This window comes from Leuresthes tenuis, unplaced genomic scaffold (genome assembly GCF_036924035.1).
Source record: "Leuresthes tenuis unplaced genomic scaffold, fLeuTen1.0.hap1 SCAF_19, whole genome shotgun sequence".
Lineage (NCBI taxonomy): Eukaryota > Metazoa > Chordata > Actinopteri > Atheriniformes > Atherinopsidae > Leuresthes > Leuresthes tenuis.
Genome location: NW_027325373.1, coordinates 30,483,482 through 30,500,186, shown reverse-complemented (window position 1 = coordinate 30,500,186; position 16,705 = coordinate 30,483,482). Strand labels below are relative to the sequence as shown.

The 16,705-nt window shown below is 41.0% G+C and overlaps 1 protein-coding gene across 1 annotated transcript in view; it reads left to right on the top strand.

The window, feature by feature from the left end:
• Window positions 1–3,760: 3,760 nt before the first annotated feature.
• Window positions 3,761–16,705, top strand: part of LOC140276926 (multivesicular body subunit 12B-like) — a 29,877-nt gene continuing 16,932 nt past the window's right edge. Inside the window, exon 1 of the mRNA XM_072371783.1 lies at window positions 3,761–4,016. The gene's annotated coding sequence lies outside the window, so the exon portion shown is untranslated. The remainder of the gene's footprint in view (window positions 4,017–16,705) is intronic.

Here is a 16,705-nt window from a genome sequence, read left to right as displayed (position 1 = left end):
TTTTTCTTCTTTTGGTATTTGTTGGCAAATAACGTTATGTTATATTACCGCCACCAACTGGTATGGAGGGCGGATAAAGACAGCATCCATTTCCTATACCCGCTTAATCCAATGTAGGGTCGCTGAGGAGCTGGCGCCTGGACAGGTGGCCAGTCAAACACAGGGCCACATAGAGACAAACAAGACACAGCCGTACACGCTCATGCCCACTTCGAGGGACAGGCAAGAGTCACCAACTAACCTGACATGGATGTTTTTGAACTGGGAGGAAACTGGAATACATGAAGAGAGCCCACACATAACTGGGAGGCAGCCATTTACATGACTTATTTTTTAGTGCTTAACTGTGGATGACTGTTATTTCAGTGTTACTACATACTTCAATAGTTTGCTTTATGCATCATACATTGCTTTTTGCTTTAACATTAGTTACCCACAGAAGATTTCCTGTTGAGCCACCATTTGAATCTTCTAAAATGCTTGTTGCAGATCTTTCAAAATATTTATCCTGTCTGTGTGACTGTCAATGATGAACTTGAATCAGATTAAAAAAATGTTCTTAAAGGTCCAGTGTGCTCAATCTATTGCACTGCAAATAATAATGTTATAATTTCTGCTTATTAGATTGATAAAACTTATTTTCAATTATTTCCCCTAATTGAGTTCTGAATTCTGGAACTATGACTGATACTCCTGAGAAGCCTGATAAATTATTGGATGCATCTGTACGGAGTTTGATGTAGATATAGAATCTGTCAATGAAAGTCTGTACTGTATCAGTTCTTGTCTTTGTTCTTTCTCTCTAATATGATGAAATCTAATTGCATTTGGAAGAATCCTGGATGTAAACTGTTCTACTGATGTTTAAATTGTAAATTTTACCTCCATTCCACTTTCAATGACTGCAAGTCAAGTCAGGATATACTTAAAAAAATCCACTTCTCTCCCTTCTTGTGGGCAGTCACCTTTTCAAGCTCGATTCCTCTACCAGAGACCTGGGAGCTTAAAGGTTTTTGGCAGGATATTAGCTGTTCCTAAAACTCGACTCCTCTGGACAGAGATCTGATGTTGTTCCTAACATCTGCTGGAACCACTCTCCCAGATTGGAGGTCATGGCCCCAAGTGCATTGGTTACCACAGGCATCAATGTTGCCTTCACTCCCCACATCTTTTCAACTTCCTCCTTTAGCCCTTGATATTTTACAAGCTCCTCAATATTTTCTTCTTGATGTTGCTGTCACTTGGAATTACTAAATATAAATCACTACTGTTTTCTTATGTGGTTTATCAACTGCCACAATGTCCAGTTGGGTATCCATCACGTTTTTCAGTCTGGATTTGGAAGTCCAAAAGGATTTGTCATTCTCCACCACCTTTGGAGGTATATCCCACATTGACTTTGGGACTTCCAACACTTGGCACAGATATTCCTGTACCCTATTCCTGTCAATTGGTTATGGCGTTGAATCTATGCCGTACCTGCATCTTACGCCCCGCTACTATGTGCTGGACTGTCTTTAGGGAAGTAGATCCTGGTCAATACAGCTCTTGTGTTCAGGGCCTGTCCTTCTCCTGCCATAATTAGCACCTCCATGCTATCTTTCAGACCAGTCATTTCTTCGATCTGTCGATGGACATGCTGTGCCGAGGCTTATTCTTCCATGATGGTTCCTCCTCTTCCTCCTCTCCTTTACTGGGTTTCAGCTGCCTGAGGCACATCTTTAGCAGTTTATCACCGGGGGCCGTCTTCCTGTTGCATTCCTGGATCTTTGTTGTTTTGTTCTGTACAGTGGCTCTGACGCTCACTAGCCCCCTGGCCTCCCCCTTTTGCTTAGTTTACTGTCTCAGGGTGCTGGGCTTGGGGTGAAACCCTCGATACACTGTGAGGAACTTTCTCCTCTTGTTATCAGTGTTTTCTATCTCCTCCTTTGGCCAGGTTAATATACCAGTGGGATGTTCGATGACTGGCAGGGTGTATGTGTCGATGGCTCTGACCTGTCTCACACTTTGTAGGTACTGTTGTGACTTCCTTGCAGCCTCTTCATGGTTGTCATGTGCCTGTGAGACCCCAAAGTATTTTTGGCTGGCCTTAGCCTCTGCTATGGTGTCTTCTGGTTGTTCAACTCCTTCAGTTGTCATTAGCTTCTCTTAGATCCATTTGGCCGCATTTATATAGTCTGATCGACATTCCAATGTCCTTGCTGTATATCCTGGTGAGATGTTTCACTGAGTCAATGTCTGGTTCAGTCCTGGCATACAACTTGATGTCATACATGAGAAGCAGGTGGCTGATGGTTGCTCCACTATGGAACCGGTATCCATAGCTACTTTTGTGATGATGTGGCTGAGACAGTTTGGGCCTATGCAGATGCGGATGGACTTCATCTGGGTCTGTCTTCCTGAAGAAACATGAGGGCAGCCGAGGCACGTCCTTTGTCTGGTATTCATTCAGATTAATGTTTGGTGGGAAGTTTGCGTGCATGTATTTCCATATAGTGCGAGTTCCTCCTCTTTCAGTATAAAATTTGCAAATTGTCACATATGGTGTCTTTGTTGATAATAAGTAGCAAGCATCAATACCAAATTAGTGCCCTGAATATGATGCATGAACCAACAAACTCATTATATGGAGGCAACTAGTTCTAGCCAGTGAAAGGCAGGGACGGACAGGACATGAGTAAAAAAAACAGAATTTGACTTGAAGAGCAGGACTATTATGTGATGCACATAATAAGATGCAATATAGAGATGTGTATACTCTATTACAAATAAAAACATTTTTTTAACATAGACAGACTTCTTGAAAATGATAGTTCTCTATTACATCTATATCCTGCAGATTTTTACCTTGTAACCTTGGAGACTTGTAGCCACATGAAATTTATTCATGCAATTCAAGTGAGCTTTTTGACAACTATGTAGAGTTAGTTACCTGTTGAAATTGTCAAAAAATATTATCTGTAAACTACTGCAATAGTTTGGTTATCTTTATGTAACTAAACAAATCAAAGAAAGGGGTTTACTGAACAAAACTAACTTGAGAAATATACATTTTACATGATCTCAGAGGAACTGTCATCTACAGGATGTCAATCATGGCAGTATGCTTGGACGTAATTATATTTGAAATCTTCCCCAAGTCAAATTGATTTATAATAAGCTACATTTTGGAAGAAGTTGAATGAATGCTTTGGTATAAGGGATTTTCTTTATCTCACCATGTGGATTTACATGTCAATTGAAAGAGGTTTTTTCACAAGTTCTACTTGTTCTGATTTGAACACTTTAATGCATAAGCTTAAGCAGTAGAATGTGCTTGAAGACCTTCCCTACTTTATCAGGTTTTGTGTGTTGTTGGTGACTAACCCACCTGCTTATAACGGTATTTGATACAATAAATCATGTACACAACTTATAGTATATTGTATTATAAGCCTATTTCAGTTTTCGGGACCAATACAAAATTCTGCAATAATGCAGTTTATAATGCACGTCTGAAATGATTCCGGTAGATAATTCCTCTGTTCTGCACACAGTAATAATAAACTATCGACTTTTAATTAATACTATGAAGCTACTGCATGAAACCACTAAAACTGAGAACAAGACCTCTCTGTTAATGCCATCCCTACTCCATATATTTTTCTGCAAAGAAATATTGGAGGCAGATGGACAATTTCAAACATAAATTTAAAGTTTATTTAAGAAAACCTGTTAAACGACACAGGATGCTTCTGTTCGTTACGTCGTCACTGGGCGGGGGAGAGGGAATGGCTCCTCTAGTTACGGGGCTCTTCAATCGCTATCTCATTAATCTCAAATAACTCCCCTGATGGTACCTACTTAAAACCGCTAGTTGGAAACACACTATGCAGATATTAACGCAGCAAATACAGTTAGTTCACTATAGAAAGATTTTAAGGATGCATATTTCCCAGAAGCTGTGAGACGGCGTGAGAAAGCAGAACACAGAAGAAAATATACAGAGACCGGTGCGATTCAGCTAGCTTCACTGGGTAAGTAGCAAGTATGCTAGCAGTAGCTGATTCGGTGTCTTCGAGTGTAAGTAAATCAGCTTTTGTTTCAGCAGTGGGATACGATCATGACAGTGGGATTGGTAAACCTTTATTGCTACTTGTGGATAACGTTGCCCGCCGGGGTCCATGTTAAAATCTGACGGCTTTGAGCGTTGGTCCTAGCTGATATGTTGCTTCTCTCCGTCTGTATGCTAGCTGACTTCCTCGGCTTGTTTGCTCTGTCTCAAAGCTAAACTCGTCTCAACTAAACATAGCATTAAGCCACAACCGTGGTAGGTATCAAAAGAATAATTGCAGCAGCTAGTTATAATGCATCGGGTTAGTTATCCCAACCGTTAACAATTGCTGTTAAACCTCAGACCTAACTCTGAACTTGTGTGATATGGTGATTCCTGGAATATTTGGTGTTTCTACATTAAGCTTTAAACTGATCAGTGTTTTGACAGCCGTGAGGTGACTCGTATCTCCGCCCGTTGTTATAGATATAGATGTTAAAAACATTGTTCATGGTCCGTTATTTTCAGTCAAAATCCTAATGTTTTATTGACAGGTTCCTGTGTAACGTCAATACAGATGTGGGTGCCTAACCCAGTTTGTTTGACAGAGACAGATTTGACAAAATAGAGAACTTTACCCCCAAAAAAATGTTCAGGGGGAATCACAACTCTTTTCCAAGAGCAGAAAATCCAGACCAGTAAAAGCGCAACAGCAGTTGCTGCAGTGTCCATCTCTCAAAAATGCATAACTCTGATCCCATGTCAGAAAAGTTATCTCCTTAAAGTACACGGAGAACATGAATGTAGGCACCTAAAGATTTCTGTTTATGTTTCTGCATTTAGCAGACGCTTTTATCCAAAACGACTTTCAAATGAGGATCTAACATGTCAGTTAACATCAAACAATAAGACGGAAACCACTAGTCAGGCTCTGTCACATGTGAAAGTGTTAGAGTGCAGGCATAGAGGGAAGTACAGAAGGATATACTGCAGTAGAGGGGAGTACAGAAGGATATACTGATGTAGAGGGAAGTACAGAAAGATATACTGCAGTAGAGGGGAGTACAGAAGGATATACTGATGTAGAGGGAAGTACAGAAGGATATACTGCAGTAGAGGGGAGTACAGAAGGATATACTGCAGTAGAGGGGAGTACAGAAGGAGATATTTCAGTAGAGGGGAGTACAGAAGGATATATTGCAGTAGAGGGGAGTACAGAAGGATACTCTACAGTAGAGGGAAGTACAGAAGGATACACTGCAGTAGAGGGAAGTACAGAAGGATATACTGCAGTAGAGGGAAGTACAAAAGGATATACTGATGTAGAGGGAAGTACAGAAGGATATACTGCAGTAGAGGGGAGTACAGAAGGATATACTGCAGTAGAGGGGAGTACAGAAGGATACTCTACAGTAGAGGGAAGTACAGAAGGATATACTGCAGTAGAGGGAAGTACAAAAGGATATACTGATGTAGAGGGAAGTACAGAAGGATATACTGCAGTAGAGGGGAGTACAGAAGGATATACTGCAGTAGAGGGGAGTACAGAAGGATACTCTACAGTAGAGGGAAGTACAGAAGGATATACTGCAGTAGAGGGGAGTACCGGAAGATATACTGCAGTAGAGGGAAGTACAAAAGGATATACTGCAGTAGAGGGAAGTACAGAAGGATATACTGCAGTAGAGGGGAGTACAGAAGGATACTCTGCAGTAGAAGGGAGTACAGAAGGATACTCTGCAGTAGAGGGGAGTACAGAAGGATACTCTGTAGTAGAGGGGAGTACAGAAGGATATATTGCAGTAGAGGGGAGTACAGAAGGATACATTGCTGTAGAGGGGAGTACCGGAAGATATACTGCAGTAGAGGGAAGTACAAAAGGATATACTGCAGTAGAGGGGAGTACAGAAGGATATACTGCAGTAGAGGGGAGTACAGAAGGATATACTGCAGTAGAGGGGAGTTCAGAAGGATATACTGCAGTAGAGGGGAGTTCAGAAGGATATACTGCAGTAGAGGGGAGTACAGAAGGATATACTGCAGTAGAGGGAAGTACAGAAGGATATACTGCAGTAGAGGGAAGTACAAAAGGATATACTGCAGTAGAGGGGAGTACCAAAGGATATACTGCAGTAGAGGGGAGTACAGAAGGATATACTGCAGTAGAGGGGAGTTCAGAAGGATATACTGCAGTAGAGGGGAGTACAGAAGGATATACTGCAGTAGAGGGGAGTACAGAAGGATATACTGCAGTAGAGGGGAGTACAGAAGGATATACTGCAGTAGAGGGGAGTACAGAAGGATATACTGCAGTAGAGGGGAGTACAGAAGGATATACTGCAGTAGAGGGGAGTACAGAAGGATACACTGCAGTAGAGGGGAGTACAGAAGGATACACTGCAGTAGAGGGGAGTACAGAAGGATACACTGCAGTAGAGGGAAGTACAGAAGGATATACTGCAGTAGAGGGGAGTACCGGAAGATATACTGCAGTAGAGGGGAGTACAGAAGGATACACTGCAGTAGAGGGGAGTACAGAAGGATACACTGCAGTAGAGGGGAGTACAGAAGGATACACTGCAGTAGAGGGGAGTTCAGAAGGATACACTGCAGTAGAGGGGAGTACAGAAGGATATACTGCAGTAGAGGGGAGTTCAGAAGGATATACTGCAGTAGAGGGGAGTACAGAAGGATATACTGCAGTAGAGGGGAGTACAAAAGGATATACTGCAGTAGAGGGAAGTACAAAAGGATATACTGCAGTAGAGGGGAGTACCGGAAGATATACTGCAGTAGAGGGGAGTACAGAAGGATATACTGCAGTAGAGGGAAGTACAAAAGGATATACTGCAGTAGAGGGAAGTACAAAAGGATATACTGCAGTAGAGGGGAGTACAGAAGGATACTCTGCAGTAGAGGGGAGTACAGAAGGATACTCTGCAGTAGAGGGGAGTACAGAAGGATACTCTGCAGTAGAGGGGAGTACAGAAGGATACACTGCAGTAGAGGGGAGTACAGAAGGATACTCTGCAGTAGAGGGGAGTACAGAAGGATACTCTGCAGTAGAGGGGAGTACAGAAGGATACTCTGCAGTAGAGGGGAGTACAGAAGGATACACTGCAGTAGAGGGGAGTACAGAAGGATACACTGCAGTAGAGGGGAGTACAGAAGGATACACTGCAGTAGAGGGGAGTACAGAAGGATACACTGCAGTAGAGGGGAGTACAGAAGGATACATTGCTGTAGAGGGGAGTACCGGAAGATATACTGCAGTAGAGGGAAGTACAAAAGGATATACTGCAGTAGAGGGGAGTACAGAAGGATATACTGCAGTAGAGGGAAGTACAGAAGGATATACTGCAGTAGAGGGGAGTACAGAAGGATATACTGCAGTAGAGGGAAGTACAAAAGGATATACTGCAGTAGAGGGAAGTACAAAAGGATATACTGCAGTAGAGGGAAGTACAAAAGGATATACTGCAGTAGAGGGAAGTACAAAAGGATATACTGCAGTAGAGGGGAGTACCGGAAGATATACTGCAGTAGAGGGGAGTACAGAAGGATATACTGCAGTAGAGGGAAGTACAAAAGGATATACTGCAGTAGAGGGAAGTACAAAAGGATATACTGCAGTAGAGGGAAGTACAAAAGGATATACTGCAGTAGAGGGAAGTACAAAAGGATATACTGCAGTAGAGGGAAGTACAAAAGGATATACTGCAGTAGAGGGGAGTACCGGAAGATATACTGCAGTAGAGGGGAGTACAGAAGGATATACTGCAGTAGAGGGAAGTACAAAAGGATATACTGCAGTAGAGGGAAGTACAAAAGGATATACTGCAGTAGAGGGAAGTACAAAAGGATATACTGCAGTAGAGGGAAGTACAAAAGGATATACTGCAGTAGAGGGAAGTACAAAAGGATATACTGCAGTAGAGGGAAGTACAAAAGGATATACTGCAGTAGAGGGAAGTACAAAAGGATATACTGCAGTAAAGGGGAGTACCGGAAGATATACTGCAGTAGAGGGGAGTACAGAGGGATATACTGCAGTAGAGGGGAGTACAGAGGGATATACTGCAGTAGAGGGAAGTACAGAGGGATATACTGCAGTAGGGGGGAGTTCAGAAGGATATACTGCAGTAGGGGGGAGTTCAGAAGGATATACTGCAGTAGGGGGGAGTTCAGAAGGATATACTGCAGTAGGGGGGAGTACCGGAAGATATACTGCAGTAGAGGGGAGTACAGAAGGATACACTGCAGTAGAGGGGAGTTCAGAAGGATACACTGCAGTAGAGGGGAGTACCGAAGGATACACTGCAGTAGAGGGGAGTACCGAAGGATACACTGCAGTAGAGGGGAGTACAGAAGGATACACTGCAGTAGAGGGGAGTACAGAAGGATACACTGCAGTAGAGGGGAGTACAGAAGGATACACTGCAGTAGAGGGGAGTACAGAAGGATACACTGCAGTAGAGGGGAGTTCAGAAGGATATACTGCAGTAGAGGGGAGTCCACTGATCGCAGTGTTTACATCCATCCCCAGTTTTTTTTAACAAAGACCTAATGTAATGGTCCTCTGCACTCTTTGGAAAAAATAAACGGCCTACTACAGGGGCACAACTACTGCACACGAACATCGAAAAAGAAAACTTCCCGAGGCTCTTCCACCTCAAGACAGTCAGACAGCAGTCATAGTATTTCTTACAGTGAGTTGTGTCTGATTGTTGGTTGGTATCCTGGGAGTTGACATTTCATTATTATTCAAAAATGATTATTTAAAACAAGTTCAGTGTTGACTCAAATAAAACTTTGTGTTTTCTAGTAAATGCAAATGACTGTTACTATTGCTTTCGATCACATTTGCCAGCTGTTGGCAGGTTGTTTATGCATTGGGCCCAGCATTAAGTGAATTTCTTTAGCAACTATGGATTTTGACGATGACAAAAACAAAAAGTTGGGAGCAAAACTTCTCCGGGTTTGTCTTGTGTGATAAATTTGCCACACCCCTTTCACAGCAACACGCTTTGGCCATTAAAGTCCAGCTGACTCTGCCAGTTGTCTGGATGTTTGGTGTACTCTGAATCAACAGGACGGACAGCCCGAGTTTAGTAGGGAGCTGTTTCGAGGAAATAAAAGAAGTGAAAACAACTTTTACACAAATGAACCTTTGGTCCAAGGTTACTCCCCATAGTTTTATTGCAGCTCTTGAGAAGAGTGGGTGCAACCCCAGGGCTCCCGTCTGCCCCACAGACCCTCACAAGTTTGCAAAACAGGCTCTATGATGAACACTCCAGTCATGCCAATACAACTCCTGACAAACGACTGTGCGTTTCCCACCAACCTCACTGTTTTTGTTGTTGCTTTACCCACATAATTGTGTTAAATAATCATATACCGAAAAAAAAATAATTTCGCTATAATTGAGAAGGCCCAATATAGGTTCAAAGATTAATAATTAATTTCAATTAAATATTTTTTTCATCAACTAGAAATAATATTGTTAGATATTCTATTTTCAGCAGCTCTGAATAAGTCAAACACTTATTTAATCTTCTGGGATAAGAGGTCCTTCATGTCAGCACTAAGATGTTGTATCTCTTGTACGCCTCTGCTGTGGAGAGTACAATCTGCTTTTCAGCAGCATCGGAGCCAGAGACTCAAAGAAAGTGATAAAGAAGGCTGGCTCTGTGCTGGGGACTGCTTTGGACCCCTTGAGCTAGTTGTTGTGCAAAGAAGAAGACTGCACAAGTTAATGCACACCTTCTACATAACATAGTGCTCTAACAAAGTAGTGTGTCTAAAACTCCCTAGCTTCCCTAGTTTAAAGTTGTTTTTTTTTTCTTTTTTAATGCGGGTAAATGCGTTAAAACAAGACCATTGTGGCCTCAGCTTCATCATCAGTGCTCTAAAGTCTACAGCTTGCTGGTCCAAACCTCTGCCTCCCTGAGGACAGACATGACACTATGGTGTTACTCTTAACCCTGCAGGCTGTGTTTCTGAAAGTCACGACTTTGACATAATCAGGCTAGTTTTCTACATTTGACTTGTCCTGTAGATGCCAGCCCCAGTTAGTGGGACAGAGAATGAGCTTTTCGGTGTCTTGAGGTAAGAAAAAAGATAGATGTGAAATATTGTGTTTTTTCAGTGTTTGTGCCCACCACACCAGCAGCATCCTTAGCCTGTAAGCCCTGGTGTTTTGTTCTGTTTATAGCAATAGATCCATCACCCACGACTGCTCACAGGTGTGAGCTTACACTGTTCTGGACAACAAATGGTTTGAGGTGTCTTGTACTACAGTACGAGCGCAGTAGGTGTCATTTCCGTTAAATGGTGCAGGTTGTAAAGTTTGAGTGACTGTGAACGTATACTTATAGAGCACAGTGAAACTAATCTTACAACCATGCTACCAATATTGTAAAGGAGGGGCAGCAGAAACAAAACGGACATAAAAACACAGATTTATCATTCAGAGGCTAACATGTCCTCAGGTCCCTGTCAAAACTCTGAGCTATTAAACCACTTCTTGTGATTGAGTTATTTAATTGTTGAGTCAACGAGAATTTGCACGTGATGAAAAAATTTGTTTATGGGAGAAGTTTATTACAGTTGTATGATTGTCTATAACTGGACACGATGCTCGAAATCAACTTCAATCAATCCTCTTGCAGCAGCAGCCTCCAGTCAATTTACACAAATTTCTGAGGTGTAGCATCTCTACTTTATCTCGGGTAGGGTTGTGGAATTGACACCTCATTGGGAAAACCTGCTTTCTTCGAGTGGTCCACTGGTCTGGGATGATATAATTTGTTACTTTTGTGGAAAAGAGAGTCTTCCTTGAAACGTGTTGTTACTTTATCTGTGTTTAGTATCATGGATCAATGGGATATATTGATTAGACGTTGTCTTAGTGGAAAGTGCACACTTTCTCATTTCTGTACTTTTTTCCTACAGGTTAAACAACCCTGCACTTCAGTTTTACTGTTAAGGATTGAAATATATAACTCCAACTTTGCAGTAACACTACTTTACTTATTATTTATTATCTAAATACCCATAGTCTACGCGAAGCCTATGTTCCAGGTGCTGTATAGGGTTGGGTACTGAAACTGGTGCCAACGTGAACTGCAGTAACCAGACTGAATGACAACGTCTCATTTTCGAGGCCAAAAAAAAGGATGCTCTGGTGCTTACCGTTAACAGCTGCAGCTTGCACTCAGCAGGCAAAATGTAGCTAAGTTTGGCTGCATTTCACAAGAAAGGATTCGAAAATTTCAACATGCAACAAGTGCGTGAAGACGTTTTAATGCAAATTGGGGACCATGTCCAATTTAAGGAAACACAAAGAATATTTTTAAAGGCCGAAGCATTCACCTTGTTTGACAGTCTATGACCACAACCCCATGCCCAGCACATCATCAGCGTCCAGTGTGGGAGTCCCTATGCCTGGCTCAAGTGATGAAGATCCCAGCCCAGCTAGTGTGGAGATACAAGATGATGATGATAGCAGCCTTTCTTCCTCAGGGGAATATTTTTAACGCTGACCGCAAATCTTGCATCTTAAGTAACAGATATCATACCAATCCCTCAGTTACTGTAAAATGTCATACTATTCCAGACAGATGACAGCATCTGTGTGTGATTTGAAATTTCAGCTTTTGTCAGGCTAACTGGTTAAGGTTAGGTAGAAGTTGTGTTTGATATGTAACTTAAGTTTTGTACACGATTTTGGAAGCACAACCGATCACCCGCTTTAAATGTAGTATATAGGCCTAATATCAAATGTTGCGGTATGTTAATGCGTTTAGTCAGGAAAGGATCTTAATACAAACAACAAGTATAAAGATTTTCCCCCAGTGCTTCTTACAGAAATGTTGAGTAAAAATTTGCTGTGGTAAGTTGTTAGGCATTTCATGTTTCTATTTATAATGCCATATTCTTAAAGTTGTTGCAGGACAATGTAAATGAATGTACAGTGCAAGTACAATGTGAATCTGTTGTTTTTTTATTTGTATTTATTATTGAAGGTTTTAGGTTAAAATATTGTCCTTGGAGTCTTTGAAATAAAAAGATATATTTCATAACAACTTATGTTTTTTTTTCTTTTAAAGGACAGATTTAAGTACCGTTTAGGAACTGGTACCGTTTTGAAAGTATCCATTTGGCACCAGTATCGAAAGGAACCTAGGGCTGGGCAATATGGAAAAAAGTCATATCACATCATTTATATTGGTCAATGTCAATATATATCGGGTCCACTCAAACCCCTTATTTTCCACTGTGCTTATTGATAGCATGTCTTTTGCAATTCAATAAGCTACTGCATTTGTAATATCATGGTGTCTGATTGTTTTGTCATATGGCATGGCACTGAATAAAGCAGACTCTATGTTCTTTTGTTGCTGCTGTACAGACTTATAGTCAGACTTATTGATCCCTTTGGGATGACTCCCTCAGGGAAATTCAGTCTCCAGCAGCTTATACAACACAATAGGAAAGAGTTAGCACACAGAGGGTAAAAAAAACCCCAAAAAACATGGAAATACAAAATTAGATAACAAAATATACACTCTTACAAAATATAGAAGTAAACCGTGGATAATTGACCAAGGTATTTAGTGAATTTAAATTAAAATTATGTTACTGCACTGTGGTTGACAGATTTTTGCACATATGACCATTTTGATAAATAAGTAAATATTGAACTGAATTAAAGAAAAACAACTCTTTACTAGGATGTGAGGATGCTAGTGGCTACCGCTTGTAAGAAAGACGTTGTTATTGGGGGAAGCACTTGCTCTGGGCTGTGTTTGTAAAAGTTTGCATTCTCCGTGCTCAAACGGGCGGCACTGCTTCAGGTGATGAAAAGATTAGCAGTATTCCCTGACTTTTTCGGAACACGTGCTCAACATAATTTGCAGTGCGCACTACTCTGTTTCATGTCTGACTTCAAAAAACCAAAATCCCTCCACACCATCGAACTTTTTGGGCCCTTCTTATCAACAATGTAATCCGTTAGGCCTTAGGCTGTGTCTTCCGTCGTTTCCTCCGAGGGAGCACTTGTTTTCTTTTTTTATACGGCTGCAGCAGCACAAACAAACATGCCATGACTTGCTGCTGGCATGGCTCTATTCCAGCCACATGATTGGTTCAGCACGGTGCAAATCTCATTGTCATTGGCTATTCCTATAGTCTGTCAAAAGATGGACGAATATAATCTATCGAAAAGTATATCGACCATGTTCCATATCTATATCGAGGAATAACTTTTCCTCGACAGCTATGGTTATCGTTTTATTGCCCTGCCCTACAGGAACCCAATCAATATCCAACTCTAGTGCTGTATGAGTGCCTGGTGTCCCTAAAGAAAATAACAAGGGGCCTGAATAATGCACCTCGAACCCTAGTGGGTATAATTGGCGAGTAGATTCTGTAGCTTTTCTGCCATTGCACAGCTCTTTATTGATAGTTTGTAAGTCAGCTCCAGGTGCTGGTCCATGCAGTGGATTCTCAGGACATGATCACTCACTGACCACACCATTTGGTTCTCATTCATCGTTGATGATCCATCAGTCGAGGCAGATGGCCACCCTTCCAATCTGTTGGTTTCCTTAGCTAGGATATTAATTTTTGAATTGACTCTATATGAATTAATTGGATTATGATTACAATGAATTGAATTCCAATTGGCTTGAATTGGACTATATTACTTAAGTGCCTTGAGATGACAATTATTGTAATTTGGCGCTATAAAAATAAAATTGAATTGAATTGAATTGAATCAGTTGTACATGATAAACTTGTACTGTAACCTGCTGTCTCCACAGACTTTCTTCATCAAGTCAGTCATGGCCTTTGTGATTTTCCCTCCTGTTTTTTCCTTTTCCTGCATCCAAAAAAAAGCGTCTGCTAAATGCATAAATGTTAAAATAAACAAAGTCTGTTAACTTTTTTTTTTTTTCAACATTTTAAACATGTTCTTCTCATTTGAACATTTTTGGAACGTTTTAACATTTCCATCTATGCTTACCATCTTATAATTTAAGACATTTTATCATCTTTTTAAACATTCAACATGTTCGTTCAGGTATTTCAAAAAAAGAATTCAAATGTGTCTCATCGATATCTAAACATCTGTTCTTACCATCACGTTCTTTAAAAGAGTTTTTAAAATCACTAACATATTTTCAAACATATTAAACATGTTTATCTGGACTTACTATTTTCAGAGTTTTTATCATTTTGAACATCTCTTTCAAACATTTACAACCTGTTTATCTGTTCCTAACATTTTTTTAGCACAGTTTTGGACAGTCTCATTTTCTGTATGCTGTAGAATCTTTTGCTCCCCCTACTTCAGTGAGAACAATGAGTCTGTGTTTTTGATGCGGATGTGAGCACCCATCTCAGTGCAGATGATGGAGAAGAGATGGGCATTCGCGGCGCACGATTTGATTAGATTTACAATTTTTACTGCCTCATCCAGGACGTTGCGCAGCCCCTGCGCCATCTTTTTGGCTGCCATGGCCTGACGATGGATAACGCTGTGCTTCCAAACAGCGGCGGGGGCAACCGCTTGCACCTGTTTCCCCAGACCGCTGTGACGGCCTGTCATTGTCCTCGCACCGTCAGTACATATTCCACAACAGCGGCCCCAATCAATGTGACACGCCTGAACAAACTCATTCAAAGTCTTGAATATTTTCCTGCAGTAGTGCGAGTTGGCAGACGACGACAAAACAGAAACTCTTCCTGGACACTGAGCTCTTTAATGTAGCGCACATAAATCATTAAGTGGGCGCAACTAGCCACGTCGGTGGACTCATCCAACTGAATGGAGAAAAAAGGGCTCATACGCACATTATCCAGCACCTGCTCTTTGATATCAGATGCCATGTCTGAGATGCGGCGCTGGATGGTAATGTCAGACATGGGAATGGCATTTAGCTTTGCAGCAGCAGTTTTTCTTATCATTGCCGAACACTTCTTTGGCTGTAGGGAGGAGTAAGGTCTCTCCAATGTTGTGGGGTTTACCTGCCTTTGCTATACGTAATGCCACCTGATATGATGCTTCGGTTGCCCTGGTATTAACATTGCTTAATGTCGTAATTGCTTTCTTCTGTGACTGCAATTCACTTAGCTTTCTGTCAAACTCCCATTGTTTGGTCGCCAAAGTTAGGTGCTTTGTTTCAATGTCGCGCCAGAGTTTTCGTGGTCTCATACTGTCAGTAGAAATAGAAATAGAAAAATACTTTATTCCTTTTTACTTGTAGTTGTTGTAAGATTTCACTTCTTTTATTTCGTCTAAACAGCTCCTTACTAAACTCAGGCTGTCCATCCTGTAAAGGAGTGCTCTCACTCAGCCAGGGATGAGTCTCTGCCTCAAGTGGAGGAGTTTTATGTACCTTGGGATCTCTTTGACAAGTGATGGTAAACTGGAGTGTTCTGTCCTGGCGTTTGTGTCCACTACAAAGCACTGACAGATAGCTAACGAGAATAAAATGAGGAGCGGGACTTTCCTTCTAAGAAACTTTACTTGAACTGATTTCACTTCTTTTCCATCTCTCATTTTCATTCCATTCACATTCGTAAAACAAGTTAGTAAAAGTAAGCTGTCGGACATGTTCACATAAATGTAAACGACTGTTTAAGGTATAACAGATTGATGACAGATTGTAATAACAGATTTAACGATCTCATATATAGCGTTACTTGGTTGCTAGGCTACTACTTAGCAATAAACAAAGTGGCTAGACATGTCATGCTAACACATGAGTATTCTTATATTAAAACGAATATTTTGTTAAGCCTCATTACACTAGGTGTTACGGTTTTTGTGATAGCTAACTTTAAATAAAAAAAAAAGTGTAAATTTGATTTTGGATGCTTGTTGCTAGGCAACAGTTCATTGTAGAAAAATCATTAAAATGTTCCCCAACCCGGGACGCGTTGTACTACAACATATTTCAGTCTCATTATGCTGGCTATTACGTTTTTTGAGAAATTTAACGTTAAATTTGCCCAACCGTTAACATGAGGCTTGTTACCGTGGCAACACAAATCCTATGCATTCCTAAGAGAGAGCATAAGAGTGAATGCAATATAACCAGAGCCACCTCAGACATAACCAGCAGATTCTAGTATCATGCTAAAATGCTAACATACTAGCATCATGAGCATCTTTGCTAATGTTGCATCACATAGACATGAACTCACTATGTTTTTGTGCTCTATTAGCTGATGCTAGGCGGTTATTATGCCGATTTTTGGAGGACTTTTGCTCGGCCGCACTATAACGTAGAGACATCGTTCAAATGTTCAAACACATGGGACGCTTTGGACTACAACATATTAGCGTCTCGTTATGCTGGCTACTACGGTTTTTGAGATATGACACTTTAAATTGGTTATAATTTTAATGCTAATGATTGACATGCTGATTTTGAAGAGGCTTTGCTCAGCCAAACTTTATCGTACAGACATCGTTCAAACATTTAAAGACTCGGGGGAAGTTGGACCACAATATATTGTAGCCTCATTATGCTGGGAATTACAGTCTTTGAGAAAGTAAACTTTAACTTTATGCTAATTTTGAAGCTAACTGATTGATATGCTGATTTTGAAGGCTTGTTGCCTGGCAACCTTTCATCGTACAGACATCATTCAAACGTT